This window comes from Rutidosis leptorrhynchoides, chromosome 3 (genome assembly GCF_046630445.1).
Source record: "Rutidosis leptorrhynchoides isolate AG116_Rl617_1_P2 chromosome 3, CSIRO_AGI_Rlap_v1, whole genome shotgun sequence".
In the NCBI taxonomy this organism is placed as follows: domain Eukaryota; kingdom Viridiplantae; phylum Streptophyta; class Magnoliopsida; order Asterales; family Asteraceae; genus Rutidosis; species Rutidosis leptorrhynchoides.
The window spans coordinates 194,618,171-194,643,500 of record NC_092335.1 but is presented as its reverse complement, the minus strand read 5'-3'; positions in this window follow the sequence as shown (position 1 = coordinate 194,643,500).

Genomic DNA, 25,330 nt, shown 5'->3' with positions numbered 1-25,330 from the left:
CAAAGGATTGAAAAACGATTTCAACCTATATATTATGCTAGTAAGACGTTACAAGGAGCACAAACGAACTATACAACTACTGAAAAAGAACTCCTTGCTATTGTCTTTGCTTTTGACAAATTTCGATCATATCTCGTTCTAGCAAAAACGGTGGTCTATACCGACCATTCTGCTCTTAGATACCTATTTTCAAAACAAGATGCTAAACCAAGATTAATCTGTTGGATCTTACTCTTACAAGAATTTGATATTGAAATCCGAGATAAAAGAGGAGCAGAAAATCTCGCCGCTGATCATCTTTCTCGTCTTGAAAATCCCGAATTAGAAGTTCTAAATGAATCAGCCATACAAGACAACTTTCCTGATGAATATCTATTGAAGATAGATTATAAAGAAATCCCATGGTTTGCAGACTATGCAAATTATTTAGTATGTGGATTCCTTGAAAAAGATTATCGTACCAAAGACGAAAGAAATTCTTCAGTGATATAAAACACTATTTCTGGGAAGATCCACATCTATTTAAAAGTTGTCCCGATGGAATAATACGCCGATGTGTATTTGGGGATGAAGCTAGTAAAATATTAAACCATTGTCACACAGGACCAACAGGAGGGCATTATGGGCCTCAACTAACAGCAAGAAAAGTTTATGATGCTGGATTCTATTGGCCTACAATTTACAAAGACGCACACCTTCTTTGCAAATCCTGTGATGCATGTCAAAGGGCCGGAAAAATAAGTCAACGAGATGAAATGCCACAAAATGTCATCCAAGTATGTGATGTATTTGACATTTGGGGTATTGACTTTATGGGTCCATTTCCAAAATCTCATAATAATCTATATATACTCGTAGCCATTGATTATGTATCTAAATGGGCAGAAGCACAAGCTCTCCCAACTAACGATGCACGAGTTGTAATCAACTTTTTAAAACGTCTTTTTGCAAGGTTTGGAACACCGAAAGCTTTAATAAGTGATCGGGGTACTCATTTCTGTAATAATCAACTTGAGAAAGTTCTTAAAAGATATGGAGTAACTCATAAAATCTCCACCGCATATCATCCACAAACAAGTGGACAAGTTGAAAACACCAACCGAGCTTTAAAACGTATTCTAGAGAAAACCGTAGGATCAAATCCGAAGGAATGGTCCATTAAATTGGAGGATGCACTCTGGGCTTTTAGAACAGCCTACAAAACTCCAATTGGAACCACATCTTTTAGACTTGTTTATGGAAAAGCATGTCATCTTCCAGTAGAAATTGAATACAAAGCATTTTGGGCTTTGAAATCATGTAATCTTGATTTACATGAAGCTGGAAGTCTACGATTAAGTCAACTAAACGAATTAGAAGAATTAAGACATGAAGCATACGAAAATTCGTTAATCTATAAAGATAGAACGAAGAAATGGCATGATAAAAGAATCAGAAGTTCAAAAGAATTTAAAGAAGGAGACAGAGTTCTTCTTTTCAATTCACGATTCAAGCTATTTCCTGGAAAATTGAAATCAAGATGGTCTGGACCATTCATAGTCAAAAGAGTTTTCCCATACGGAACGATAGAATTAATAAATTCAAATGGGATTGAATTTAAAGTTAATGGTCACAGAGTTAAACATTACATACATGGTCCGATGGAAGTCGACAACGAAGTTAATCACAATTTCAACACCACAGCTAACTAAGTGTGGGGAGAATCAAGTCTTTAAAGGATAATATGTATTTCTGTTAGAGTTAGATTGTCTGTTTTCGTGTAGTTCTCGAAAATGGAACCCGAATGGTCTTTTCCTAGCAGACCCTAAAGAACTAGTCTTCTCCCCCCCATTCTGAATTTTTATTTTTTTAGGTTTTTACGAAATGAAGACTGCCTGTGAACTAAACCATGGTCTAATGCTACACGCTTTGATCACTAAACGTAATAATGACATACTACCGAGTGAATTAGTATCAGTAATCAGAGAAAGAATGGACGGAGTTAGAAAAGAATCCAGATGCGAAGATAATAAGTTACAATTTGGTAAAGGAAAATCAAAATCCGCAGCGAAAAGAAGAGCACGACACCTAGAAAGATGTCACAAATGTGGAAAATGGTCACATGGAGGTAAATGTTCAAATAATCAAACCTATTCAAATACCGAATTTGTTACTTTATGCAGAGACGGACCGTTCATATGTTTAGAAGAAAAGACACTGAATGCTCAAGGTTACACCTATGTAGCCATGGAAAACCAATTAAACCGACTATCTTATGAATGGGATAGATCATATAACTAAGAAATCTATTTCACAGGTATGTGTGTATAGTTTTTATTTTTATTTTTATTTTTAACCTTTTGATAATAAACGCTAATTTGTTCGCTAAAAAGTATTAAATTGGTATTGAATAAAATTAGGTTTGGCGACCGAAATTATTGATATCATTCAAAAATTTATTACATCACTGCGAAATTTAACGTTTATTCTTAAGGTATAAATATCTTTAAACAATCAACCCAAAATATTTCAAAAATTCGTCATGAGTTAAATTAGGTTTTGGAACCGAAATTACTTTACCGAAAAGAGGGGCGCATATTTTTGATAATATTTGATTGATTAAAGTGGGATAAAAAGACAAAAAGATTTTTAATTTTATTTTTACCATGTTTTTAAAATTAATATTTAAATCTTAAATTAATATTGTAAACTTTGTAAAAACAATATATTTAAAATTGTAAATATTTGAAAAATTAATATAAGTTTGGTGTGAATTTATAATATGAATTTTTAAATTAAGTTTGGTGTGAATTTTTAAAATATGAATTTTTAATTTTATGCATTTCAAATTTTAAGTTTGGTGTGAATTTTTAATATTAATTTTGAATTTTATATTTAAGTTGTGTGAATTTAAAAACAAAAATTTACTTTATCTCATTAAGTTAAAAATATGATTTTTTAAATTCGTCGTAAGTTGAAGACTAGGTCTTTGAACCGAAATTGCTTTACCCGAGAGAGGGACGAGAACTTTTATTATCATTGTTTTTAATCTTATTGAATTAAAGTATGCCAAAAACATTAAAAAAAACTCAAAAATCTTAGCTTTTAAAACAATCGTTACAAAAAGACAAATTTTAAAATTTTGTCGAGGGACGGACTAGGACATCGATCCGAAACGACCTCGTCCTAAATAACAAGGGAAACAAAATTTTAAAATTAAGTACTTAATTGTTTTATAAGTTAATGATTATAAAAAAAAAAAAAAAAAAAAAAAAGCAAACTCCGCGAGTCGCGGAGTTTGAAGGCTTAATAGGCCGCGACTCGCGGGAGGATCGGATTACAGAAAAAAATAAAACGAGCTGAAACAGCTCAGTTTCACTCCCCAAAACCGAAAACCTGCGAAATACTCCGAAAAAATACCCAAAAACACCCCCAAAATCACAATTTTTAACCGTTAATCACCAAATCTTTTACTAAAATCATGTTGAGAAGGATGCTATCTAGGAATTACTCAAGAAAAACGGTAAATTTCTACACCTAAACACCATTTAATCCGAAATTTGGTGTTCTTGAGCAATTTTTTCCCCAATTTGATTTTGATGCTTTTTAGTGTAATTATGCTTAAATTGTTTATGTATTATGCTTGTATAACCTAGATTGATGCTATTTAACATGATTAGAAGCCTTAAACTTCAAATTTTGAGTAATCTAGGGTTTGTGTTCTTGAGCAAATTTGGGGCTTTTTGATATAAACAGGTTATGGCCGATTTCTGTCATGAATTGTTGCTAAAATAAGTAGTGTAACATGTTTAGGTAGTTAAATGATCCAAACTTTGAGCCTAAACATGATTTTGAGAATTAAAGTAGACTTTTTCAAGTCTAAAAATTCATGAATTTGATTTTTGAGAGATAATGCCATTTGAAACTTGTTTAATTGTTAGTAATGATTATTTTGACATGTTATTTGAGTTGAATGCTTATGAACTTGGCAAACATTTTCGTATATGCTTATCTGAAAAAGTGTAGATTTGATGAAAATGTGAAAATGAGCTTAAGTTTGATATAAATTGATCATGTCATTGTGATTATTTTGATTGATGATTTTGCTGACACTAATGCATATTTGGATGCACAAAAATTGTGTTTGATGTGTTTTGCAGACTGAAAGGGGTGAATCTTCATCACAAGCCCGCAATGCTCCTGCTGAGAATGCGGAACAACAGGAGGTGGATAACTACTACAAGCAGGATATACCTCATCCAGTCATGACCTTTTCTGATATGCACTTGGAAGAGTTGCACCCGAACTTGAGATTTGACAGACTTTGGATAGATTATCCAAAATACCAAAGGGGGTTGCATACGCTTCATTCTAAGGTTGTTGAGGTACCGAGGGTCATAGAATGGGGACCCTTAGAAGCTGTAGAATTGGCCGGGCCAATTAGGGAATTACTTGTACAGAGGTATGGTAATTCTTCTTTTAATGACTGGGTACGTTTATTCACCATGCGTAGACCTGTATATAAAGTATGGTGTGAAGAATTGTTATGTAGTATAGAGTTGAATGATCGGGTAGCTAGTTTAACCGATCGTTCTTTTATTAGATTTTTGTTAGGCGGTTCGATGCGCCACATGTCTTTACTGGACATGGCTCAGGCTTTACGTATATATACGCCTGAGGAGTTAGCATCTGCCGATTGTAGAGGGTTGATACTAAACGGTAGAAAGATAGATGAAAATTTTGATACACACGGTGTGTGGAGTCAAATGACAAGCCATCACCGTTTCAAAGGGGGAAATTACTCTTATTTGGATATAGATAGAGCCGAATTAAGAGTGATTCATAGGTTTTTAGCTAATTCGATTACACAAAGGGGTAAAAACAAGGAAAAGGTAAATGAACAGGATTTGTTTTACCATATGTGTATTCGAGACCCACAAAGCGCTGTAAGTATACCGTATTGTGTGGGATATTATTTATCAGCTATGGTTCGGGGGATGCGACCGCATAGCATAATAGGAGGTGGTATTTTTATTACTTTGATTGGTGAATATCTCGGTGTGGATATAAGTCGGGGGGGATTATTAGTAGAAGAACCAGAACCCCGTGATACTATAGGTTTAAATGTATACCATGGTGCGAAAGTTTTGAAAAGGCGAAATAACGCCGCAGTACCAAACCATGGTAGACATCCACAGGTTGAGAGAAACCAACAGCAAGGTAATGTAGGAGGGGGGAATGAGATGCAAGAAATGCAAAGGTTTATAGCTTCTCAGGAGTACGAAAATGCTAGACAGAGAGCATTTGAAGATTGGCAAGTTCATCAGAACCAAAGCATAGCTCATTGCCAACATATAGGTAGAAACTATATTCCTACACCGAAACCCATCTTCCCTCCCTGGTCTATAGAGATGCAGCCACCGTATCCTACGTATGACCCTGCCGAAGTATTCTATAGCACCTATGGTTATGCCTGGAACCCCTATTGGTACCAGTATCATCCCTAGTATACTTAGTTTTATTTATTTTGTAATTTGTAATGATTGATACGTTTAATACTTTTGTTAATATTGTAATAGTTTTTATAATTGTCTAACTTTTATTCTTAGATTTTAATAATTTTTGAATGTGGGGTAATATACCAAACTTCAAAAATATGTATATATGTTTGCAGTTTATCTTATGTACACAACAGGGTAAAACAACGCATTTTCAAAGACTGACATTAAGTTCAGCAAAAGCAACTAATTTTGACGACAAGATGCAAAATATATGTGAAATAACAACAAGACGGAATGAACAAATGATGTGCACCATTTATCATTCAGCAAAAAAACGCCAATATATTTGGAAACTTTGGTAAAAATTTAATCATTTTCACACAAATCACCCTCAATAATTTAAATTATTCCTGATTTCTTGCAAATGAGGGCATTGCAAGATCTTAAGTGTGGGAAGGGGTTAAATTCTTTCGGATTTTAAATTTTTTTACTTTATACACTTGGTTACCATTAAAAATACTAGTAAAGCAGTAGTTGTATTAGAATCTAGTGCTCTCTGATAATAAAGAACAGCCCTGGTCTTATATACTGACTACCCAATTCTAGTAAAATTTTTCAAAATTTTCAATTAAATGAACTCAAAATCATGTTTATACATATTTATGAACGATAAAACTAGGTTTTAACACCGAAATTATTGTTACCTCGGAAAGGACATAAATTGAGAAACAAACCAAAATGTTAAAATTCATTTAAAATGGAATAGAAGACGATAAAAAGGAAAATAAAAGCCAAGTGTGGGAAAATTTACCAAGTTATCTTAAACATATGTCACATATATCTGTAACAAATAACTGAAAATACTTTTGCTTTGGACTAAACTAAAATGTTTTACCCGATGAAAGAAAAGAAGAGAAGGATCTACACGATGAATCAATTCCATCATTAAAAGGAAGTAAAGTCTTCCGAAAAAGAAACGCGCTTCTTGATTTAGGTCATGAAGTTGTCGTCCAGGCCAGCTGTAGGTTGACGAAAAATCCAGAAAAGTCATCACTAAAATCAGCAGGAAATCCATGGACCTCAGCATTAAACAGGGTCGCCAAGTGGTCAGATTTATCCTAACCATGAGAAGGATTTATCTCGTACAATGGGGGGGCACCATGCAAATTAGCCGGATAAGACTAATGAATCAGATCCCCAGAAAGGATAATCTCCTTAAAGATTAAAAATCAGCTTTTAAGACTGATATTACTCAATCCTAGAGATTGACCTTAAAGATTGAGAATTCAAACTCATGGAATTCAATGATATCTAAACTCGAGCTTGAACGAGAAAATATTTTGATCAAAATTACAAACCGATTTGTTTTCTGAAAACCCTATTTTCAATGCGTTCATTACCATTGAACGTAAAATCCTAGGAATTCACCTGGAATTCATTAGGTCACCTGAACTAAAACGGGTGTCAACCGTAAGAACGGTGGTTGCATAGTGGTCAAAGACAGGACCTTGTGCCATACCGAAAAATTATAAGGGTGAGCTTTACTATTGCTCCTACCAAGGATAGTAATTGCGTCCAACACGTTATAGACCATAATTAAAGCATGTCAGGGGACATTGCCTTAACAGTTGCTTGTTCAACGCTTTCTTTTCAACCGGACGGTAGTTTACCGAAAGGTAATATACGGGACAAGTGAACTGGACGTGTTGCTTTCCAAATACAAGGTTAGCAAGTGGGTGACACAAAACCATAAGTTTTGAGCTAAAATTTTCAAAACTGAAACCCACCAAACCCACAAAAATATTTTGCAAACACCGGTAAAGGGTTATCCCGGAAAACTTATCTAGGGTAAAAACTAGATTTAATTTTCAAAAGATCAAATGTTTTCATAAAGATCCAATTTCCTTAATGGATCTAAATTTTTATAGTCATGTGGGACTGTAAACCATATCGTTACTACCATTGTTTATACCGCCGTATAGAAAATCACTGATGTACAAAGTGTGAAGAATAAAGAAGTGATACTAGTATTTCAAGACGATATTGCTTGAGGACAAGCAACGCTCAAGTGTGGGAATATTTGATAATGCTAAAAACGAACATATAATTTATAGCATTATTCCTCAAGAAAGACAAGCTTTTAGTTGCAATTGTTCTATTTACAAGTGATATTCGTTTAAATAATAAAAGGTGAAGACAAAAGACAGATTCGACGAATTGAAGACGCAAACGACCAAAAAGCTCAAAAGTACAAAAGACAATCAAAAAGGTTCCAATTATTGATAAGAAACGTCTCGAAACTACAAGAGTACAAGATTCAAAACGCAAAGTACAAGATATTAAATTGTACGCAAGGACGTTCGAAAATCCGGAACCGGGACATGAGTCAACTCTCAACGCTCGACGCAACGGACTAAAAATTACAAATCAACTATGCACATAAATATAATATAATATTTAAATAATTCTTATAATTATTTAATATATTATATATATTTATAAATCCGTCGGCAAGAAAGACTCCAAAGTATCTGAGCTGTAATTTCAAACTCCGCGACTCGCGGAGTTTGAAGGCCAAAAAGGCCGCGAGTCGCGGAGCCCCAATTTCAGAAAATCCCTATAAAGCTCGCGCATTCTGATCGTAATCATCATCCATCTTTTTCTTCTTCTCCTCATACGTAAAATATATATATATATTTATAATTTATATTTTAATTTTAATTATAATTCTAATAATAAGGGTATGTTAGCGAATGTTGTAAGGGTGTAAGTCGAAATTCTGTCCGTGTAACGCTACGCTATTTTTAATCATTGTAAGTTATGTTCAACCTTTTTACATTAATGTCTCGTAGCTAAGTTATTATTATGCTTATTTAATCCGAAGTAATCATGATGTTGGGCTAATTACTAAAATTGGGTAATTGGGCTTTGTACCATAATTGGGGTTTGGACAAAAGAACGACACTTGTGGAAATTAGACTATGAGCTATTAATGGGCTTTATATTTGTTTAACTAAATGATAGTTTGTTAATGTTAATATAAAGATTTACAATTGGGCGTCCCTATAAATTACCATATACACTCGATCGGACACGATGGGCGGGGTATTTATATGTACGAATAATCGTTCATTTAACCAGACACGGGAATGGATTAATAGCCACTAGAATAATTAAAACAGGGGTGAAATTATGTAAAAGGACACTTGGTTTAATTGATAACAAAATATTAATACCTTGGGTTACACTCAGTCGACATCCTGGTGTAATTATTAAACAAAGTATTAAAATCTTGTTACAGTTTAAGTCCTCAATTAGTTGGAATATTTAACTTCGGGTATAAGAATAATTTGACGAGGACACTCGCACTTTATATTTATGACTGATGGACTGTTATGGACAAAAACCAGACGGACATATTAAATAATTCAGGACAAAGGACAATTAACCCATGGGCATAAAACTAAAATCAACACGTCAAACATCATGATTACGGAAGTTTAAATAAGCATAATTCTTTTATTTCATATTTAATTTCCATTATTTTATATTTAATTGCACTTCTAATTATCGCATTTTTATTGTTATTGTATTTAATTGCACTTTTAATTATCGTACTTTTTAATTATCGTAAGTTTATTTTATCGCACTTTTATTATTTGCAATTTCATTATCGTTATTTACTTTATGCTTTAATTTAAGTCTTGTATTTATTTTTAATATTTTACATTTAGTTTTAACTGCGACTAAAGTTTTAAAATCGACAAACCGGTCATTAAACGGTAAAAACCCCCCTTTATAATAATAATATTACTTATATATATATATATATATATATATATATATATATATATATATATATATATATATATATATATATATATATATATATATATATATTTGTATTTTTATAAAAGTAAACTAATATAGCGTTAAGCTTTGTTTAAAAAGATTCCCTGTGGAACGAACCGGACTTACTAAAAACTACACTACTGTACGATTAGGTACACTGCCTATAAGTGTTGTAGCAAGGTTTAAGTATATCCGTTCTCTAAATAAATAAATATCTTGTGTAAAATTGTATCGTATTTAATAGTATTTTCTGCTAAAATTAATAACTATTTTATACCACTCCGCTACCACATCAGCAATTCTTTTTGGAAAGGCTTTAGAAGGTAGTTCTATACTTTTAAAAATCATTATTTTTATTATTATTATTAATATAAATTATTATGATTATTATTGCTATTATTATGATTATTATTGTTATTATTATGATTAATATTATTATTGTTCTAATTATCATTATTATTATCATTGTTACTACTAGTATCAATAATATTATTATTACTATGATTCTTATTATACTTATTATTACTATGAGAAATGTTATTATTATCATTAAAATCAAATACGACTTTCATCTACTATTATTAATACTATATGTTATTATGTATATAATTATAAACTTATAAGTAATATTACATATAGGTATGAATTAATTATGTTAACAATCGTTATATAAATACTCATATATAACCATTTAGGTATTTTTAAAATATATATATATATATATATATATATATATATATATATATATATATATATAACTATACAAATAATAATTATTTTCAAATATATATACAAATTAAATATATAATATACAAAGCTATAATATATGAAATTGTTTGGTTACGAGTATACGTTTTAATATACATATGAATGATATAGGTTCGTGAATCCGAGGTCAACCCTGCATTGTTCAGTTGTTCAATATAGTCATATATATTTTTACTACAAAATACATTAGGTGAGTTTCATTTGCCTTTTTACCCTTTATATTTTTGGGCTGAGAATACATGCGCAACTTTTATAACTGTTTTACGAAATAGACACAAGTAATCGAAACTACATTGTATGGTTGAATGATCGAATCGAATATCACCCTTTTTAGTCTGGTAATCTAAGAATTAGGGAACAGACACCCTAATTGACGCGAATCCTAAAGATAGATCTATCGGGCCCAACAAGCCCCATCCAAAGTACCGGATGCTTTAGTACTTCGAAATTTATATCATGTCCGAAGGAGGATCCCGGAATGATGGGGATATTCTTATATGCATATTGTGAATGTCGGTTACCAGGTGTTCAATCCATATGAATGATATTTTTGTCTCTATGCATGGGACATATGTTTATGAGAAATAGAAATATGAAATCTTGTGGTCTATTAAAATTATGAAATGATTATTTATGTTAAACTAATGAACTCACCAACCTTTTGGTTGACACTTGAAAGCATGTTTATTCTCAGTTTTGAAAGAAATCTTCCGCTGTGCATTAGCTCATTTTAAAGATATTACTGGGAGTCATTCATGACATATTTCAAAAGACGTTGCATTCGAGTCATTGAAGTTCTTTAAGCGATTATTATTAAGTAAATGACAGATTAGGTCGTTTATAGTTTGGATATTATGAAATGGTATGCATACCTGTCAACTTTTGATGAAATGAAAGGTTGTCTTTTAAAAAAACAAATGCAACATTTGTAAAATGTATCATTTAGAGGTCAGTACCTCGCGATGTAATCAACTATTGTGAATCATTTATAATCGATATGGACTTCGTCCGGACGGATTAGGACATGGTATTACAGCGATTATATAATCTTTAATGTTTTAGAGATTATATATTCTTATTCTAATGGTAAATCAAATGAGTCTAATATCATATTGACTCATTAAATCCATGATTACATCTGAGGAAAATATATATGTAAGTATATTTTCATAAAGATTGTAATTAAAAATTCTTTCGTACAAAATGTTAATGGTGAAAATATTTTAACGGGTAGGTAATACCCGAGGAATATTTAGATTTCACAATTAATAAGTACACTGTACATTCTTTCAAATTTAATTCAACAGTCATTTACTATCCTACTTACATCCACAGATATACGAATCCGTTCACCACAGAATAACCATTTTCATTCAATTTCGTAATTGGATTTTGACTTATCAGAATCCAACAAGTGGCATAATGAAGAAAACATTTGACAAAATAAAATTTGTTAGAAACAAACGAATTAACTATGAGAAAATTTTGTTAAGAATCCACGCTAACTGTTTCCAGCTAACTGTTCCTAGCTAACTGTTAATTCCTTATTACATTCATTTATCGCAATTTAATTATCGCAATTTAAATTCTCGCAATTTTATTTATCGTCATTTAATTTCAGTTATTTATTTTACGCACTTTAAATATCGGGACACGTATACAAGATTTTGATATATCATATCGACGCATATATATATATTATTTGGAATAACCATAGACAATCTATATGCAGTAATGCTGGAGTTAACTATACAGGGTTGAGGTTGATTCTACAATAATATATATACTTTGAGTTGTGATAGAGGCTGAGACATGTACACGGGTCACGACACGTATTAATTAATTCGAATATTACATATTGCTAACTGTGGACTATCAACTGAGGACTACCAACATTGGACAATTAAAATGAATTAAAATATTGATTATTACATATGAAACTAAACAATTCTTCAAGTATGCCACTTGATTTCATCTTAAACCTCATTTGTATTTTGACAATTAAAATCCACGTTCAAACCTTTCATAATTCTTGAAAACACCTCAATCGAGAGGATGAACCAACCGCATTTCATCTACGAGAGAAAAGAGTGATGCATATATCTATGCACCTGAAAACACTTGGAACCTGAGTAAACGTTTAACACGTATCTGTGCTAGCCCTTTAACATTGTTAGTACCGAAAATAACATCGAATTTTTTTTTCAAATTAGCCAATTTTGTCACAGCTTCAACAAGACAACTTCGATTTTCATTCGAATTAGTCTTATTATAACCTTGATATATAAGTTGTCTTTCGTCATCGTTGTTGGGGAACCGTTTATATTCCACCACATTAGCAATAAACTTACCAGCAACTTCATTACGCATTGACTTAAGTCTCTCCGAATAACCATTATATTTGTTCGATAAAACCTATTCATATACTCATCTGCATCATATAACGAGAATTGCCATACCAAATACCAGAAATCAGCAATCAGTATCTTGAATCTCGCAACATTCTACATCAACAGTTATATGTATACATATAACATTTATCTCTTAGAATTACGATCTTCCATTCTAAAATTCTGAAAAGCACTCTAGCCTATGAATCAGTTTTCTGAGTTTTAAAAAAGCTGATGAAGCAGTGAAAACTGAAGACTGCCTTAACAGTCAAAAGTTTGATGATAAAGAATTGTATGTTGACAAAGCTCAGAAAAGTTGGAACTGAAAAACGGATTGAGCAAACCATGAAGGAGGCTGTGGACAAATCCCAAAGATTAAACCTGCCTTCAAAGAATCCAAATGATTCAATATCTGCTGAAGTCATTAAGGAATATCTTGCTCCTAACTTTACGCTTTGATGAACGATCTTTATCAACATCCATCGATATTAGAAATCTTAAGATATCATCGTATCTGTTATTATAAATATCCTCGATATTTCTGAAGATATTTTCATAACTAATCTGATCTGAAATCATTTATCTCTTCACGCTATCAGTGTTACATCATATAAGAAACTGTTAGTTTCTATATTCTGTAAACTTTCGAGTTTAAACTATGAATGTTTTTGAAGTAGTGTTGGAAATTGATGCATGAGTTAGTATAATATAATGACACTTGATCAACGTGATTATATTACAGTAAGTCATGCTGAGTTTTTAATGAAACGTGATGATTCACAGACCATAACGTCATCATGTGCCATGTTACACGACTCTTACATTCTACCTAATCTCCAAACATATCAAGAATATATGGTCCTGATAATTCTATCTTATCTCTTGAATTCTGGTAATTTGACAAATCAAGATCGTGCTATTACGACTTATATCTTAAAACATTAGTCATGTTCATTCGAAACTCCATACTTACGAATTCTGGACCATTGTTCATTTGACTTAAAGTCGGGAAGAGAAAACACGAGGATGGAACTCCAAAAATAAAAAGGAAATGAAAAGAGTAGATTTATAGTAAAATATCCGACAGAGCAATTGAAATAGATTATTGTATATAATCAAAGGAGGATTCTAATTTCCTTAATTATCGAAGAATCAAATCTTATTACAAAGATTTCCTCTGAATTCCTTGAACTTCGAAAATCAACTGTGACTACGTCACCGGTTAAGACGAACTTGCGTTTACTCATTTCACTCTTTTATGATAGCTTCACACGTACGCTTTACAAAAATCAAATAGTTTTATCTATAATAATCAATAATGATAAAACTCTATTTATCAACTCATATTCGTCATGAAAACATTTTTTATTGTCAGCCATGACCATCCTAGTCAAATTTCGGGGACGAAATTTCTTTAACGGGTAGGTACTGTGATGACCCGGAAATTTTCGACCAAATTTAAACTTAAATCTCTATATGACTTCGACACGATAAGCAAAGTCTATTAAACTGAATCTCAAAAACTTTGAATCGCGTTCATGTATACATTTGACCTTCGACTGTTCCCGACGATTCACGAACAAATTATTTGTAAATAGGTATGTAATTAACTATATATATATATATATATATATATATATATATATATATATATATATATATATATATATATATATATATATATATATATATATATATATATGTAGGTATATCTGATGACTAACAATAATAAAATATAACTTAAGCATTTGAATTAAAAAGGTAATATAGTAATAATATAATCATTAAATTAATATTAAAAAGTGAAGCTATATGTATAAATATATATGATTTCTAATATATTGTAATATTTATAAATCTTATAATTAATAAATGTTCAATAAGAATTATTATACGATATATTATATGAAAAATAAATATTACATAAGTAATAATACGTATATACACTACAAGTATAAATAGAGTTGTTAGAATAATATTGTCAATACTTTTAATATTAGTATTATTATTGTTATTGTTATTAATAATATTATTACTATAATTATTATTATCATTATCATTAATAATAATAATAATAATATTATTACTATCAAATTATTATAAATTTTATTACTATTAATTATAATATTAAGTGTATTATTATTAATATGGTATATTTATTAAGTATTAAGTTTATAATTAATAGAGATGTATAAATACAGATTTATTTATATAAGTAATATAAATGCAGATAATTTATCTACATATAAATTACAGATATGTACATATATATAACTACAGATATATATAAAAATATACACTGATATACATATATAAATTCAGATTCGTACGCATTCTTTTTAGTCAATATCTGATATCTTTTTTCTTGTTTGTTTTCTATTCGTCTGTGACCTTATGTCGAACAACTCATCTCCATTATTAAACTAATAGCAAATTGATAATGAACCATTCAATTATATATCCCATTTTCGGTCACAATCACTTTCAGCTACCCTAAGCAAAGAATTAAAAACAGAAAACTGAGAGGAACAAGCTTCAACAACTCTGTTATGGCGTATCTAAACCAATAGTTTAAATTCGAGAAAATTATCAAAATCTATAATTGCAGAAGTGTTAGGAATCACGCATTCGAACTATCTGCAAAATCTCAAACCTCAATTCATTATATCGTGTTCGAATTTGTGAGTCAAAGGTAATTTTTTTAAAAAGTCAACTTTGTGTTCATAGGAAAATTAGAAATCGTACTAATAATTTTGAGTCAATTGATGGTTGATAAAGTTTCTATGAGTGATATACAATCTTTTTCATGTTGTAACTTTTATCTAAAACGTACTCGAAATCAAAATTGATTATTTTTTTAAAAAAACTTACGCGAACAGCAGAATGTTGTATTCTTTCTTTTTATATATTTTTTTCTTCCTTTCAATCGATTTAAACTGTTATTAATCGTTTCTGGATCTTGTTCTAAACCTAAAACCAAAATCGTAATACATTGTAAAATGGTTTGTGGGATTCTGTCGATGAGAGTTACGAAGAAGAAGGATAGCTGTAATACGGGTTAAATTATTCTGGGGTTGAGATATAAACAGAAAATCAGAAATGGTCCAATGGTTTAGAGAAGTTTCGGGTTAGCGAGGGGTCATGGGTTCGAGCCTCGTCATGGGCAATTTTTTTTAGGAAAGCATTTATAAAGGGTATATATTTTTATTTCCTTTCCATTATCATTATAATAATTATTATTATGATTATTGTTATTATAATTATTATTGTTATTGTTATTATTATTATTATTAAGAATTAGTAATATTATTATTGTTGGTATTATTATTATCGAGTATTATAAGTATTATGGTTGCCATTATAAATATCTATATTATTATTATTATTTTCATAAATACTATTATTACTATCAATATTATTACTTTTACCTTTGTTAATATTATTATGATTAGGGTTGTTATTATTATTATGGAATATAATACAAGTTATCATTTTCTCATTAATATTAGTACTAGTATCACTTTTGTAACTTTTAGTATTACTATTATTATTATTGAACAAAGGTATCATTATTAACAATATCTTTATTAATATTATCATTTTTAACAAAGTTATTATTATTATTATTAGTAAATCATTAATATCATAACTACCATAAACAGTAAAATTAATATTGTTGCAAGTACTATTATTAATATCATTGTTATTATCACTAATAGGGTTATTATTAACATATGTATATTGTTAATGTTATTATCATTATTTATTTTTACTAATATTAACTTAGTATAATAGAACTACTGTTTTGATAAACAAATTAAATACATACATAAATATTTATATTTAACACATATAACATAACAAAATTTGATATTTTTATATATATACAAAATGAACATATAAAACATATATATATATATATATATATATATATATATATATATATATATATATATATATATATATATATATATATATATATATATATATAATTAACATAAAAATTATATAACTAATACATTTTTATATATAGGTGTTCAATTACATCTATGAATATTAATAAATATACAAATGATATAGGTTCGTGAATCCAAGGCCAACCCTGCATTGTTCAGTATCGTCATATGAATATTTTTACTATAAAATATTGGATAGTGAGTTCATTTGATTCCCTTTTACTCTTTACATTTTTGGGACTGAGAATACATGCGCTGTTTTATAACTGTTTTGTTAAATGCTTTTGAAATGTATTTTGAACTGCGAATACATGAAATACTTTTATAATTGTTTTACAAAATAGACACAAGTAATCGAAACTACATTCTATGGTTAATTATCGAAATCGAATGTGCCCTTTTTATCATGTCCGATGTTTTCCCGGAATGATGGTGAATTTATCATGTCCGATGTTTTTCCGGAATGATGGCGAATTTATCATGTCCGATGTTTTCCCCGAATGATGGCGAATTTATCATGTCCGATGTTTTCCCGGAATGATGGTGAATTTATCATGTCCGATGTTTTCCCGGAATGATCGCGAATTTATCATGTCCGAAGTTTTCCCGGAATGATGACAAATTTATCATGTCCGAAGTTGTCCCGGAATGATGAGGATATTCTATATGCAATTTGTTAAGGTCGATTACCAGGTGTCCATATGAATGAATTTTATGCATAATGGTTATGGGAAATGGGAATATTAAATCTGGTGGTCTATTAAAATGATGAATTTTATTGTTTACGATAAACTAATGAACTCACCAACCTTTTGGTTGACACTTTAAAGCATGTTTATTCTCAGGTATTAAAGAAATCTTCCGCTGTGCATTTTCTCATATTAGAGATATTACTTGGAGTCATTCATGACATATTTCAAAAGACGTTGCATTCGAGTCGTCGAGTTCATCAATATTATTACTAAGTCAATTATAGTTGGATATATTATGAAATGGTATGCATGCCGTCAACTGTCGATGTAATGAAAGTTTGTCTTTTAAAAATGAATGCAATGTTTGTAAAATGTATCATATAGAGGTCTAATACCTCGCGATGTAACCAAATGTAATGTATTCGTCCAGATGGATTAGGACGGGTCATGAAAGCCTTCCCTAAAGTCGCCGGCTTAGTTATGACGGTTAAAATAATTATGCTTGTGGATTAAGTTAAACTTGCAGAAGGAGTCACCGACCTAAGGCAAGCCGCCAGCTTCCCACTGAAGCCGCCGGCTTGGCCACCGTTTCTGAACATTATAAATAAAGGCCTCTGATCTCAGTTTTCATATGCAGTTTTCAGAATTCAATAATTCTGCTTAGTTCGTTGTTCTTTTTAGGGTTTTCTCTAAACCCTTAGATTAGATTTATTCATTGTATTCAAGAATTATTCAAGTTTTTAATTCAAGTTTCTTGCATCTACCGTTTTAAGGTATGATTCTATCTTTAATTTACTGTTTAATCTATTTTATTTACTGCAATTGTTTCGATTCGTCTTCTGCTATAAACTAAACGTTCATAGTGGTTACGTGGACGAAAACTGAACTTCATCTAGGAATCAGATGAAGCCGCCGGCCTCACCAACCCAAGCCGCCGGCTTGGTTGGAAGGAAGCCGCCGGCTTCGTGTGCTTCATCCGTACAGTTCATGGTTCTTTTCCATATCTGTATGGTCGAGTTTCTGTAATGATGTTTGAATTGTTTCGAATCTGTTTTGCTTAAATACACTTGTTTGCCATGCTTAATGATTAAATAACATGATTTTAGGGTTGATTAGTACTTGATCCGATGATCTATTATTCGATTCATGCTACTTGTTTAGAACTAGCCCATCAAACTTCTTAAATTGGATTGCATGCAACTAAGTTAAAAAGCTTAATAGTGATAAACTTGTTTAAATGGAATTACGCTTATATAATAGAATTTGATATTGTTAGGCTTAATCGAAGAACCTTTGTTTGAATTTGTTTATTTAATGATTGCATGAGAACTTAGTAGTAATTGACTTTCAGCTAGTAACTTGAGTTGATCTACTTGGTGTTTAATAGCTTATATAATTTGTCAGTCTATTTTCATATTGATCCTCATCACAAGATTAATGAGGTATCATGTAATTGAATTGAACATGAAGAATTAAGATGTTAGTTATGCACATCACATATCTAGCATATGTTTTAAATCGTACTTGTTGAATGATATGCAACACTTAGCTTAACCTATTAAGGGATAATAGTTGGTCTATGATTGTTATTCTGCTTTGTGTTAATATAAGTTATGAAACTTGCCTAATATGATTCCTGTATGAGTTGGTTGTTCAGGTAACTGCTTTTACTTTTATTTGTTTATTTTGAATCTTCAATTCTTTACTTTACTTTATTACTTTGTTTATCTTTAAAGAATCTCTTCCCTAAGAGATAAGAATCTATCCCATAAAAAAACATAAAAATATATCTTTAATTCTTTAATAAGAATTAAATAATAAAACAACTCTTATCCGCATCTACGCTCTCTTGGGACGATAACCTAAAATACTACATCTGATCGGGTTTTGTTACTCGTTAGGGTGTTAAAGTGTATTAAATAAAGGTTTTATAAATTTAAAAGTTGAAGGATAAGTTAAGCACTAACGCACACACTTTCAACACATCAACTTTTTGGATATACTTTGGTTATTGATATTTCTTGAAAACGGGTGATGATTGTCTTCCTTTAGGGGAGGGTTATTGGGGTTTCGATTTAAAGGCTCCTGCTCGAACCTAGACACTGACGGGTCACTTAAGTATTGAAAGATTCAATAGGCAATGTATGTTTGATTATTCGTTGTTATGCGATAAAAGTTGTTATTTAATATTTATATTATTAATTATGTCATTAATATTTATTATATTTATCAATTTAAGGTTTACTAATATACTAATATACTTCTTAAACATTACAAGAGGAATTGGAATACACTCAAAATTTAATTACATATATCCTTTAAGGTCTAAAAGATTTTTGCCTAAAACATTTTTTTTTATGATTTTAAATCACATGAATACTCGATCCAAGAAACCAGCCTTACAAGATATGTTATCAAATCCCGATATATTATTTAAACCATCTAAGGATTTGAATATTGTTAAGAAATTATATTTCAATGAAGGAACTACTTCTAATGATGATTCATTATCTAGTCCACCGTCTAGTCCTGATTCTAATTTGGGATCTCTTTTTGGTTCAGATATTGAAATGACTACTGATTCAATGGAAGCATTAATGAAAGCGGGTCGGGAAGGATTAGGTCATGCTATTACTCGGCCTGTTATAAAAGAAAATTTTGATATTAAAGGTCCGATATTTCATTTGCTTAAGGATAACCAATTTAGGGGTACTGAAAAGGAAGATGCTAATGCTCACATTCGGAATTTTAAAGATATTTGTAATTTGTTTAATATTAATAATGTGGAAAGTAATGTCATCTATCTTCGTCTCTTCCCATGGTCACTAAAAGATGAAGCTAGGGAATGGTTAAACTCGTTACCTGAAGAAGATATTACTAGTTGGGATACGATGGTTGACTTTCAGCTAGTAACTTGAGTTGATCTACTTGGTGTTTAATAGCTTATATAATTTGTTAGTCTATTTGCATATTGATCCTCATCACAAGATTAATGTGTATCATGTAATTGAATTGAATATGAAGAATTAAGATGTTAGTTATGAACATCACATATCTAGCATATGCTTTAAGTCTTACTTGTTGAATGATATGCAACACTTAGCTTAACCTATTAAGGGATAATAGTTGGTCTACGATTGTTATTCTGCTTTGTATTAATATAAGTTATGAAACTTGCCTAATATGATTCCCGTATGAGTTGGTTGTTCATGTAACTGCTTTTACTTTTATTTGTTTATTTTGAATCTTCAATTCCTTACTTTACTTTATTACTTTGTTTATCTTTAAGGCATCTCTTCCTTAAGAGGTAAGAATCTATCCCATAAAAAGACATAAAAATATATCTTTAATTCTTTAATAAGAATTAAATAATAAAACAACTCTTATCCGCATCTACGCTCTCTTGGGACGATAACCTAAAATACTACATTTGATCGGGTTTTGTTGCTCGTTAAGGTGTTAAAGTGTATTAAATAAAGGTTTTATAAATTTAAAAGTTGAAGGATAAGTTAAGCACCACCGCACACACTTTCAACACATCAACTTTAGTACAACTACATAGTCTTTTACTAAACCTATTGAATCTATCAAGTTAAGTAACGACTGTGAACAATATAATCTAGGTAAAAAGATTGGACATCTGTTTGTTTTTTTTTTTTTTTTTTTTTTTTGTTATTGAATTAATATACATATTGTTGTATGATTTTTGTTAGTTGGTGATGATGATCGATCTTGACCTTCATATAAAAAAAAAATCGGGTTCATTATTGAGGTCGAAGTTTCGCGAGCAAATCCCCATTTATCATATCAATACTCTCAATAAGTACACACAGGGTTAGCGTGTCCCTGCCAACTTACACGTTTGACCCGAATACTCTCAATAAGTATAGTGGTTTTTATACTCCCTCCATCACACGCAAAAGTCGCAATGTGTCCACTATAACTACATACACAATTTTAATATGGGAAATTGATGAAAATACACTTTTTTTAAAGCTTCAAACAAAATACACTTTTTTTAAAAAAATTGCCTTTTTACACCATTCGGTAGACGGGATTTCTGTCTACCACCTTTATCTGTCGTCTACTACCATTTTTACAAAGTAGTAGAAAGTAACAACAAGGTAGTAGACAGTGAGAACAAAGCAGTAGACAGCCAAATACAAGGTAGCTGACCGTCTACTGCCTTGTTGTTACTGTCTACTACCTTGTTGTAGGTGTCGACTGATATTTATTATTGGTGTCGACACCTACAACAAGGTAGTAGACAATAACAACAAGGCAGTAGACGGTCAACTACCTTGTAATTGGCTGTCTACCGCTTTGTTCTCACTGTCTACTACCTTGTTGTTACTGTCTACTACTTTGTAAAAATGATAGTAGACGACAGATAAAGGTGGTAGACAGAAATTCCGTCTACTAAATGGTGTAAAAAGACAATTTTTTTAAAAAAGTGTATTTTGTTTGAAGCCTTAAAAAAGTGTATTTTGAACTATTTCCCTTTTAATATTCTTTAGGCAACTCCCTATTCTAACTACAAGTAACAGAACTTTTCTCATTCACATTACTACAAAAAAACTTTAACATTCTTTTAGCTAGCTTCTCTCTATCTTACATTCTCACCTCAAACTTTAACTCATTTAAATTATTATTTAGATATAATAAGTGAAGAAAAATAACACGTACTTAGATAAAAATAAAACATTGAATAAATTAAAATATTACATTAATAATTAAATTTACAAGGTACATCGAAAAATTTACACCAACGAAGCAGTGCTTCAGTGGTACCCGTCGCTTATGATCCTTGGGCCCGCAGGAGGGCCTTATTGAATACTGAAAGGTGCAGGTTCGAATCTCGGCTTGCAACTTCCTGTTGGGTATTAGGGGGAGGTGTCTTACACGGCTTACTTAGCCCTTGCGGGGTGGGCGGTATGAGTGACATAGTCACACGGAGTCAGGGTTTCTCCGCCAGAATAAACCTTGTTGAATAATTAAATTTACAATAATTAAAACATTCTAAAAAAATTACATTTTTATAGTCCTAAAAAAATAAAAAATTACAATACTTAAAACGTCCCTAAAAGTTTTTTTTTTTTTTTTTTTAGATCAGCAAGTAAACCCCCTATGAATGAGCACATTGACTCCCCATAGTAAGTAAACCTCGGGTAATCAAGCCTCCTGAGCGTGAGACTTGGTACCGGGTGAATTGCGCATTATGCGCACCCTCTAGTCACACTCCCGTTGTTAATGATTTGGCGTAGTCAGGAATCGAACCCGGGTGATGTGTTTCATTTGGCAACTCGGTTGCCACTCAGACAAGCTCGACTCACATAGCCCGATTACATAAACAACTAATAAATCAAGTTTTGACCTACGTACCTCTACCCATTAATGCTCTTGTGAATTGTTTCTAATTAAGTTCGAAAAATATATAGTTAAATACCACACAAAAAATGTTTACCGTAACAATAGATGGGTGGCCGCCGTAACACGCAGTTGACCACACTTGTTGCTCGTTTTATTAATCAAATAATATATTTATGCACTCACATTTCTTTTGATTAGTTGTAGCATGAATGCTTAGAAATTTATTTAGAAGGACGTCCACATGTGATTTTGATAAATTTATTTTTATTATTATTATTATTATTATTATATTATGCTCTGGTATGTGCATTATATAACTGGTTAATGCATGAGAGTAAATAGATTGGTCAAAACTAGTGAATATATCACTTCCTAAATAAGAAGTAATGACAAAATCGTATCTATGTATTTGTGATTCCTATGGAGTAATAATAAAAAACAATATTGTAAATAAGTTGTAATGATGATAAAACAAACACAAGCTTAAGAAACGAATGGCCTAAAATAACATAAATATATGCGTGGAACTCAGTTGAATTATATGCTCTCTCTCTATGAGGAATCTAAACCTTTTCCCCTTTCCAACCTCTCCGTTTACACCCAATTTTCCGGTCAAATCCAAACCTTCCAACACCAATCAACATCAAACTAATGAAGAAATTGAGGAAGGAGAGTGGATTCCTGTTGAAAGGAAACACAAAAGTTCATCAAACAAGAAAAATCAATACTTTCGAGATCTCATCAACAAATATGGCTCTCACCACAACCGACAATCATCATATTCTTCTCATGCCATCAGAAATCAGTTTAGCCGTCATGCCACCTTCCCTAATAACATTCCATTACAGACCGACCATCAATCCTCTTCACTTATTTCAATTATGTTCTTCAATTTTCCTGAATATTGGGGGCATAATGATCTACTGATATTCTTTAAACGCTATGGCCAGGTTGAAAATTTGTACCTTCCTGCTGGGAAAACTTTAAGAAATGGAAAAAGGTTTGGATTTGTTAGATTTTTTAACATTCTAGATGTTGATTTTCTTCTCAAAAGGTTGAACACCATCTACCTAAATGGTAACTGGCTTCGTGCCTATCGTGCTCATGACAGAAAAAAGAACCTCAATCACAATGACTTACATCACAATCAACAACCGAGAAATCCCATCAATACCAAACAATCGACTCACAAAAATCCCAATCGCCCCAATCCGGTTTACATTCCCAAAAACACCGCTTCCCCTAAGCCTCCAATAGAAGATCCTAATCCAAATGCGCAAGCAAATGAACACAATGAAGATCGAAACTATAAGGAAGCATTGTAACAAAAAAACAAACCAATTTCCACCAACCCTGCTACCAAACCAAGAGTCATCACGTTGGAGCCTGAAGAATCTAACAAGAAAATACTCAAGAACGCAATCATTGGGGAAATCATAAACATTGACCTAATCGAAGAATTTCCTATACTATGTGCCGCCGAAGGCCTTTCAAAATTCAATATCAAATACTTAGGTGGCCTCGAAATTTGCCTCACTTTTGAAGACGAAGACACTGTGGACAACATCATCAATAATGAAAATCACATTCTTAGAGAGTGGCTTAATAACATCCGAAGGGTAAAAGAGAAAAGCTTTAAGTCAGCCAGACTTTCATGGATTACAATAAAAGGGGTTCCAATTAACTGTTGGTCAGAAAGGAATTTTAAAAAGATAGCAGGATGGTATGGAACAGTCCTTGACACGTTCAATTGCAACTTCAATGGAAACCAGAATCTAGTCGCCGGAAAAGTCCTAGTCAAACTTTGGGGTGACGTAATACTAAATACTATCGTAGAAGCCAAAGTAGATGACGGAAGCATTTTTTATGTCCAAGTTATAGAGGATGTTGCTGGTTTAGTAGAGATAGATATGGAGGAAGTTGATTCATCATATGATTTAACAGATTCTAACACTAATAATGAGCATGAATCAGATTCAATCCAAGAGGAATCTGAAAAGGAAAACGAAGAAGGATGGTTACCGGATGATGAAAACCATACTTTCGCCGGAGAAGACAATGAGTCAAAAGTTTTTACCACGTCAGCGAATTTCGACGACATTAATTGTGACGGCTCAAAACACAACGTTAACGGCTCTGCAAAATTAAATGATGATATTCAATCCCCTCCATTCCAAGAACAAGATGACCTAGATAATTGTGAAAGTATTGAAGAGAGTAGCGACGATTCTTCCTCGGTGAATAAAACCCCTAATTATGTCGATTGCCTTGGAAAACAGCAGAACTCCACCAACGACTTTTCCAGAATTACCTCTGACCCAATAAGCAATCCAGAATCTCCTAATACCCAAGCCCATCCCGAGCCCATTAATCCCACTAATGGGCCTGTTCCGAATTCCGAAAACAATACTAGCCCAATAGATCCCCTTAATGATTTTCTTGGCCTGACAAATAATTGTTTTAATTTAGATACAAGCTCTCGACATTCACCTATTACTGATCGATCTCCTCTACACCAAAGAGACAGGAAAGTTGGGAAAAAAAGAACACTTAGCAGATCAGCCTCTGAATCCACCTGGGCATACATTCGAAGATGGAACTCTTCATCAAAAATCCTGAAAGCCAAATCTCAAGCTAGGGACCCTAACAGAAGGCGATTGTCATCCAAGAGTAAATCGAAATCCTCCTCTGGCCGTCACAAAGGAACAGGTTCACACTCCTTATCAAATAACTCTTTGAACTGTGATGATATTGGTGCAATTTTTGGCTTTTCGAGGAAACATGCTTCTGTTAAAGTTTGAGGTAATCGCTGTATCTCTCAA